The sequence below is a fragment of the Paroedura picta genome, chromosome 5 (genome assembly GCF_049243985.1).
Source record: "Paroedura picta isolate Pp20150507F chromosome 5, Ppicta_v3.0, whole genome shotgun sequence".
In the NCBI taxonomy this organism is placed as follows: Eukaryota; Metazoa; Chordata; class Lepidosauria; order Squamata; family Gekkonidae; genus Paroedura; species Paroedura picta.
Genome location: NC_135373.1, coordinates 91,993,957 through 92,002,141, shown reverse-complemented (window position 1 = coordinate 92,002,141; position 8,185 = coordinate 91,993,957).

Sequence of the window (8,185 nt, the reverse complement as noted above, 5' to 3'; positions counted from 1 at the left end):
ACAAAACATGAAAACCAGAACAGTGTTTTGACAGCTGAAAGAGATTTTTAACAGAACAACAATGACAATCCCTGGGCAGGTCAGATTTGTCAGTCTTGGAAGGGCATCTGGGGGGGGGGCACCAGCAGATCTTTCAGTCGGTTGGCCTCATGCAAATGCCAAGTGGAGGAGCTCTCATATGCAGGCCCTGCGGAATTGTGGAAGTTCAGGCAGGGCCCTGATCTCTTCAGGGAGCTTGTTCCACCAGTTGGGGGCCAGGACCGAAAAGGCTCTGGCCCTTGTTGAGGCCTGACGTGCTTCTTTGGGGCCAGGGATCTGCAGCCAGTTGGAGGTGGCGGAGCGTAAGGCTCTTTTGGGGGTGTAGGCAGGGAGGTGGTCTCTCAGGTACACTGGGCCCAGAGTTAAGCCACCATCGTACATGGCACTGGCTCTGCAACCTGGTGCTCCTGAGGGGCTGGACCTGGCGCTGGAGGTGACAGGTCTCCAGGGACAGCTGTGGATGCTTGAACCATGATGGCTGGTTCTTCCGTGTCGACAGGTTATGCTTGTTGTTGTTATGTGCGAAGTCGTGTCCGACCCATCGCGACCCCATGGACAATGACCCTCCAGGCCTTCCTGTCCTCTACCATTCCCCGGAGTCCATTTAAGTTTGCACCTACTGCTTCAGTGACTCCATCCAGCCACCTCATTCTCTGTCGTCCCCTTCTTCTTTTGCCCTCGATCGCTCCCAGCATTAGGCTCCTCTCCAGGGAGTCCTTCCTTCTCATGAGGTGGCCAAAGTATTTGAGTTTCATCTTCAGGATCTGGCCTTCTAAAGAGCAGTCAGGGCTGATCTCCTCTAGGACTGACCGGTTTGTTCGTCTTGCAGTCCAAGGGACTCGCAAGAGTCTTCTCCAGCACCAGAGTTCAAAAGCCTCAATTCTTTGACGCTCGGTCTTCCTTATGGTCCAACTTTCGCAGCCATACATTGCAACTGGGAATACCATAGCCTTGACTAAACGCACTTTTGTTGGCAGGGTGATGTCTCTGCTTTTTAGGATGCTGTCTAGATTTGCCATAGCTTTCCTCCCCAGGAGCAAGCGTCTTTTAATTTCTTTGCTGCAGTCCCCATCTGCAGTGATCTTGGAGCCCAGGAAAATAAAATCTGTCACTATCTCCATTTCTTCCCCATCTATTTGCCATGAATTGAGAGGGCCGGATGCCATGATCTTTGTTATGCTACCGCACCTGATTCATGTGGTGGTAAAGACTGTAGCCATCCCATGACTGGGCCTGGTAAGAGATGGGTCCAGTAGACTGGGTGACTGTTGCTACCCAATTGGGTCGAATAGAAGAACACTGTAGATTTCTTGTGAAAAATAAGAAGTCAAAAATTGAAATTAATAACTTTCTAATTTTCAATTTATTAGTATTAATAAATTCCAGATATGAGAAACTAGAATAGGGTCCCGGGTGTGCTTATCCCACTTTCAGTGTCTTCTTCAGTGATTATCAGTCAATGTCTGAACAAAATATCACATCACATTTCACCATGAATATGAGCCAGTAATACGAATCACCTAGGCAAGAGCTCTGCTTTTCGCTGGGGCAGCTTCTCCTCATGTACCCTGGGATATTTTGTTCTGATATTGTCTGGCAATCACTGAAGAAGACACTGAAAGCAGGATAAGCGCACCTGGGACCCCGTTCTGGTTGTTCATATCTGGTATTTATGGATACTGATAAGTTGAAAATTAGAAATATATTAATTTAATAAGAAAAAAGACTTTATTACATTTTGTGCCATTTTGATTTTGATTTTTGACTTCTTATGTAACCCAATTGTGGCTGCCTGCATAGTTCCTAATGTAGACCGGGTCATCAGCACAAAGGAACAAGGTGGTGCTGCTGTCTCCTCTTTCCAGGAAGTGGTCAGGCCCTGATTCAAGAGCAGCTTGGTGGGGCTCTTCCTGGTGGCAGACATTGGGGTGACATGTTGGCAGACAGGAAGTTTGCCACGAACTGGTGCCAGTCCACTTGGCTTACCCAGAAGAGGGCGTCCTTTGCAATGTGCACCATATGCTTTGCTTGTCCGTTTGTGGACAGGTAGAAAGGTATTGAGGTGACATGTCGGATGAAGTGGGCAAACAGGAATTCCTTTAACTCTGCTGAGCTAAATTGGGCTCTGTTGTCCGAGGCTATAGTGTCTGGCAGCCAATGCATTGCAAAGAGGCTTTGCCGAATTCTAATGATGACGGACAAGGTCATGGCGGACACAGGAACCACCTTTAGCCTTTTGGAGTAGGAGTCCACCATATTCAGGAATGTATGTCCTTGAAAGGTGCCAGCAAGTCCACAAGCAACCAGAACCATGGATTCTTGGCAGACTCCCATGGCTGAACCAGTGATTGTGGCATCTCTTGGCAGGCCTGGCATTGGTATACCTGGTTTCAACCTCCCTGTTGATGACTGACCACCACACACAGCTCTGGGTGAGAACCTTCATGTGGACTATGCCTGGGTGGCCCTTATCATGATCCTTCAATACTTGTCAGTGCAGCTTGAGGGGAACCACCACACAATGGCCCCATAGCAGGCAGCCCTTGTGTATCGATAGCTCGGTCTGCCAGGTGACAAAGAGTTTAAAGTTTGGGTCCAGCTTGCTGCTAGGCACCCCCTCCACACTCAGTTGAGGATGTGGGGGAGGATCCAGTCTCTGGCAATGTCTGCAGCACACAGTGGCGACTGGGGCAATGTGTCCAACAGCATGACACTGGAAGTGAGGGCTGAATCAGCCTTGACAGGACAGCAGCAGCCAGATAAGTGTGTCAGCATTGCTGAAGAAGATGGACCAGTGTAGCATGACAGTGACAGAAACTGTCTCATCTGTCGGTCTATAGTGAAGAGGCCCAGGTTGTGATCGGTGATAATTGTGAAGGGTCAGCCATAGACGTAGTCTTGGATTTTTTTAACTCCCGCAATGATGGCGAGGGCTTCCTTGTTGATTTGCATTTAGTTGTGCTCCGCTGATGATATGATGTGGGAGTAACATGCCACTAGAGTTTCGCAGCAATCTGGAAGGTGGTGGCTGAGGACAGAGCCATTTCTGTGCTGGGAGATATCTCAAGCAAGGACAACCTGCTTGGCCTCAGTGTGGGCTAGGATGCTGTCAGAGGAGGCATTTGCCGGCAGTGAAGGCAGCCTGTTGAGCTGAGCCACAGATCCAGCAGGTCTTCTTGTCCATGAGCTGACGGACCATAGCCTTGTTGGGCAGGAATGGTAAATCAGGAGACCACCTTGAATGTGGTAGATCTGGAGACACTCAGGAAAATGGCTTTCTTTCTTTCACCATCAGTGATGCCATTGGGAGTAAGGTAGCACTGCAGGTGCTTAACATAAGAGACCCATCTGGTGGGGTAGCTAGGGTCAAAGGACTTGATTTGACCTATAGTGGCCATGATTTACATTATGACAGGCTGCTCTCTGGTCAGTTCATCAGCCATGTCAGCTGGTCCCTTCCCTGGAGGTTCAGCACTAAATGGAAGGAGTGATTTCAGGGAGCTTGTCCCTCCTCACAAGGTAGGGCCCTACTGCAGTGATTTCAGGTGGTTTGTTCCCCCTCAAAAGGCAGGCCGCCATGGCAGTGATTTCAGTGGTCACAGCAATCCCATATTCATCACCAGTGTTAGATCCATGGGTTCAGAGACCAAGACACTGGGAGTTCATTTCAGCTCTTTATTGACCCAGTTCTAATGTACAGAGAACCAAAACTGAACTCAGGAAACCCCCAGAAAGCACCCCAAATATATACAACTGAGAATAATAGAAGATTATCGGTCAGTTTCAATTTGAACTGACTAGATCCAGCAGTTGGGATGCAGCTGCACGTTGGTCAACTACATTTGCAGGAATATGATCCTGCCTTGGACCTCAAAACATCAACAAAAACAAATTAAATTTCCAGTGACTCAATGCATTTATATTTGCTGCCACAGCAAGAACTGTGAGATTGCACATACAATTCTCAAACCACTGACTAGGAAGTAAGCAGCCATATTACATAGGATATACATCAGGTTTCCTACTTTTGTTAAAACTTTTTGATAATGAAAAATGGGAAATGCACAAGTCGAGAGAGTCTACTTTTTATGACTGGAAAGAGATATTTTTAATTGAGAGGCTTTTGTTTCAAATGTTCAACAAAAGTTTCCTCAAGCTACACAAAACAAAGCTGTGCAAAGTTTTGCTGTAAAGTAGTAAAGTAATTCTACCTCATTGTTGAAACAGAGGATATTACTAGAACAAAACTTAGCTCTGAAACATATCAGTTCATTTTGACTATCCTCGATGTTTTAATTGTAAACATAAGCTTATGTTTTGGCCTCAGTTTTGAGCAAGATCTTTTCAGATTTAATTTCACAGGAAAAACCATAAAAATGTTTCCAGACTAAACCTTCCCTTTGAGGCCCAAAGTATATTTTAGCCAATATAAAACCTTTTTTGCTCTCTCCAGCATACTTAGTGGAAACATTTTGCACAAATTTTACCAGCATCATTACTTTTTAAATAAAAAGCATACTGAAAAGGAGTTTTAAAAGGATTTTAAAAGACTGCTAGAGAAAAAATACTGAAAATTGTTATGAGTTTCCCAACAAAATTCAAAAATGTAGTTGACAGGACAGCAGGGAGGAAAGTTGTCTCTTTTTCACAATGGACAATGAGGAAACATACTGTCAGTGTAAGTATTACATATTTTAGCATTGTTTTGTTTATTTTCTAAAAACTTTGCATTGGTTCCATTAAACCCCTGATTCAAGCTGTTATCTTTATTAGTTCAATCTGGGTTTACTACTCCCAATGGTTTCAATGGGGCCCATTATGTACGGCCGCCGAAACGGCGATTTTGGGTCACATGGAAAACGCAGAGGGGGAAGAAGCGAAGCACACCGCTTATGCATGGGACGGGGCGCGACGGCAGCAAAACCCAGAGTAACCGATTATGCACGCAGCGATCCCGGCACCGCTTCTGGTTGCGCCCCGGTCACCCGGAAGTTGCGCTTTCTTCCGCGTTTTGCTAACGCGGCTTTTTCGGCAGCATGCACCGAAGCTGCGGCCGGTTGCAGCCGGCACCGTGTGTTATCAGTGATTTTAGTTGCCGCCATTCCACCCCGAATGTGCGTTATTCCCCCCATGCATAATGGGTCTGGATGACACATTTCATCCCAATTGAGATGAAATACCAAGGGAGATGAAATACTCAATGCTATTGCTTGATATTAGACTTGAACCACCACAGAGCATCTTACTGCATGCTGAAAGATCATGGGATGGGTCACATGTTGCTAGATGACATACGTGTATAATTTATGCTGTTGTATCTTGTAACCATCTTTGCACCTGCACAATTAGCAAATTAAATATTCTTGACCACCAAATGCAAAGCAATAATCATTCAGAGTCATTAAATCAATTTTCCACTCCTCCACATGCAGCCAGCTGAGTGATCTTGGGCTAGTCATAGTTCTCTTAAGACAGTTATTGCAGAGCAGTTATCTCAAAGCTTTCTCAGCCCAACCTACTTAACAAGGTATCTGTTGAGAGGAGATGAAGAGAAAGATGTTCATACGCTACTTTGAACTCCTTAGGTAGTGAAAAGTGGGGTATAAAAACCCAGCGCTTCTTCTTTAAAGCAACCTATAGGGATGGCATTGGTTTAGGATTATCAGACAACAAAGACATTGGGGGGGGGGGCACCATAAGTGCAATGGCATTTACATCACTTCTCAGGAAAACCCGTAAGTGACATAATACCTCTTTGGGAATCATCAGAAACTCTATAGGAACCAGGTTTGCCTTCACACTGATTTCAACTTTTTACTTAATTTTTCTTCCACTGGCCAACAGAGCAGCAGTGGACATTGTTGGGAGTGGGGTGGGAGATATTGCTGATTGAAGGTCTCCATAGCAGGCTGATTTTGTGAACTTAGGCATATTGTCAGTGGGCGGGCAGGAAGGGAAGTGCCAGTGTTTGTGTCTTGTGGCCATTCCTTGCATACTCAGGGAATTGCTAATTGCTGCTGTGGGACAGTATGTGAATTTTTTCCAGACCAGGTTGGATTCTGGATATTTTTGGTAGTGGTGGGAATCATTTGGGCATGAAATTGGGGTCACTGTGAGTAGGCAGGTAGTTGTGAGTTCCTGCATTGTGCAGGGGGTTGGATAAGATGACCCTGGAAGTTGGTGGGAACTACAGTTTCTGTGAGACCATACAAAAATGCACACACATTCTGCACTGTCTGTGAATCCCTCTGCACTGTAGGGATGCTAATGATCCAACAGTGAGCCAAAGGCCGGGATATACTTTAGTCAATTGAATTGGTGTAATAGAGGTATTTAAGTACCAATTTACTTACAAGTGAGAGGAACAACCACTGAGGAAAATTACCCTTTGAAAATGGGAGGCATCTAGAAACCCTTATGGTGGATCCTACAATAAAACAACATAGAAAGAAGGGACTTTTTACTTTACTTTTCTTTATTTTGTATACATTTTGAAAATATGGGTAGTAGCCTTGGTATGCGTTTTTCTCTCTTTTTGATTGTAGACTCTACAAACTGTCCCTCTTGTCTGTATATACTTGGTATGGAAACAGAATTGTGGCAAGAGAGAGTAAGATAATTAAATTACCAAGAATATCTCCATATTGTGAACTTAATACCTGTTGAAGGGTTACAAATGTAAAATGTGGTATGGATTCTGTCAGGTGGATCAATAACTGGTTGACAAGTCGTACCCAGAGGGTACTTGTTAATGGTTCAGCATCTTCTTGGAAAAGAGTGACAAGTGGAGTACCCAAAGAATCTGTCCTGGGGCCTGTGTTGTTCAACATATTTATAAATGATTTGGATGAGGGATTAGAGGGGATACTTATTAAATTTGCAGATGATACTAAACTGGGAGGGGTAGCAAACAAAACTGAAGACAGCAACAGAATACAGGATGATCTTGATAGGCTCGAGAAGTGGGCTAAACTGAATAAAATGAAGTTCAATAGGGACAAATGTAAAGTTCTGCATTTAGGTAGGAAAAACCAAATACACCAATATAAGATGGGGGAGATTTGTCTTGGCAGTAGCATGTGCGAAAAGGATCTAGGGGTCTTAGTAGACCATACATTGAACATGAGTCAGCAGTGTGACTCAGTGGCTAAAAAGGCAAATGGGATTTTGGGCTGTATCAAATGGAGTATCGTGTCCAGATCATGGGAGGTGATGGTACCACTTTGCTCTGGTTCAGCCTCACTTGGAGTACTATGTTCAGTTTTGGGCACCCCAGTTGAATAGGGATGTAGACAAACTGGAACGTGTCCAGAGGAGGGCAACAAAGATGGTGAGGAGTATGGAGACCAAGACATATGAAGAAATGCTGGGGGAGCTTGGTCTGTCTAGCCTAGAGAGGAGACGACTGAGAGGGGATCTGATAACCATCAAGTATTTAAAAGGGTGTCATATGGAGGATGGAGCAGAATTGTTCTCTCTTGCACCAGAGGGATAGACCTGAACGAATAGGATGAAATTAATTCAAAAGAAATTCCATCTAAACATCAGGAAGAAGTTACTGACAGTTAGAGCGGTTTCTTTGTGGAACAGGCTTCCTCGGGAGGTGGTGGGTTCTCCACCTTTGGAAATTTTTAAACAGAGGCTAGATAGCCATCTGATGGAGAGGCTGATTCTGTGAAGGCAAAGGGGTGGCAGGTTACAGTGGATGAATGATAGGGATGTGTCCTGCATAGTGCAGGGGGTTGGACTAGATGACCCATGAGGTCCCTTCCAACTCTATTATTCTATGATTCTATGATTCTAAATGATTATTTATGTTTTTAAAGGGTCAGAGTATTCCAACTGTATGCCACCAATTTGGGTGACAGCAGAGGAATTTTATTTTAAATGACATTGGCATCATGTTTTTTCTAGTGAAAAACCTGAAGTGATAAAGAGTAGCTGTAGGAAATGTGGGTTTTTAAAATTTATTTATTGGTCTTATATACTGCCCCTTCCTGCAAGCAGACTGGAAGTAATATGATTTCACAGTAAACATTCAAAGTGATGTCATGTCACCGTCAATATTGTATCTCCTCCATCCTCAGCCCTTCTGCAAGTTGCTGGCACTGCCTTGCAACCTGAAGCCCATGAGAAAGTGGCAGTC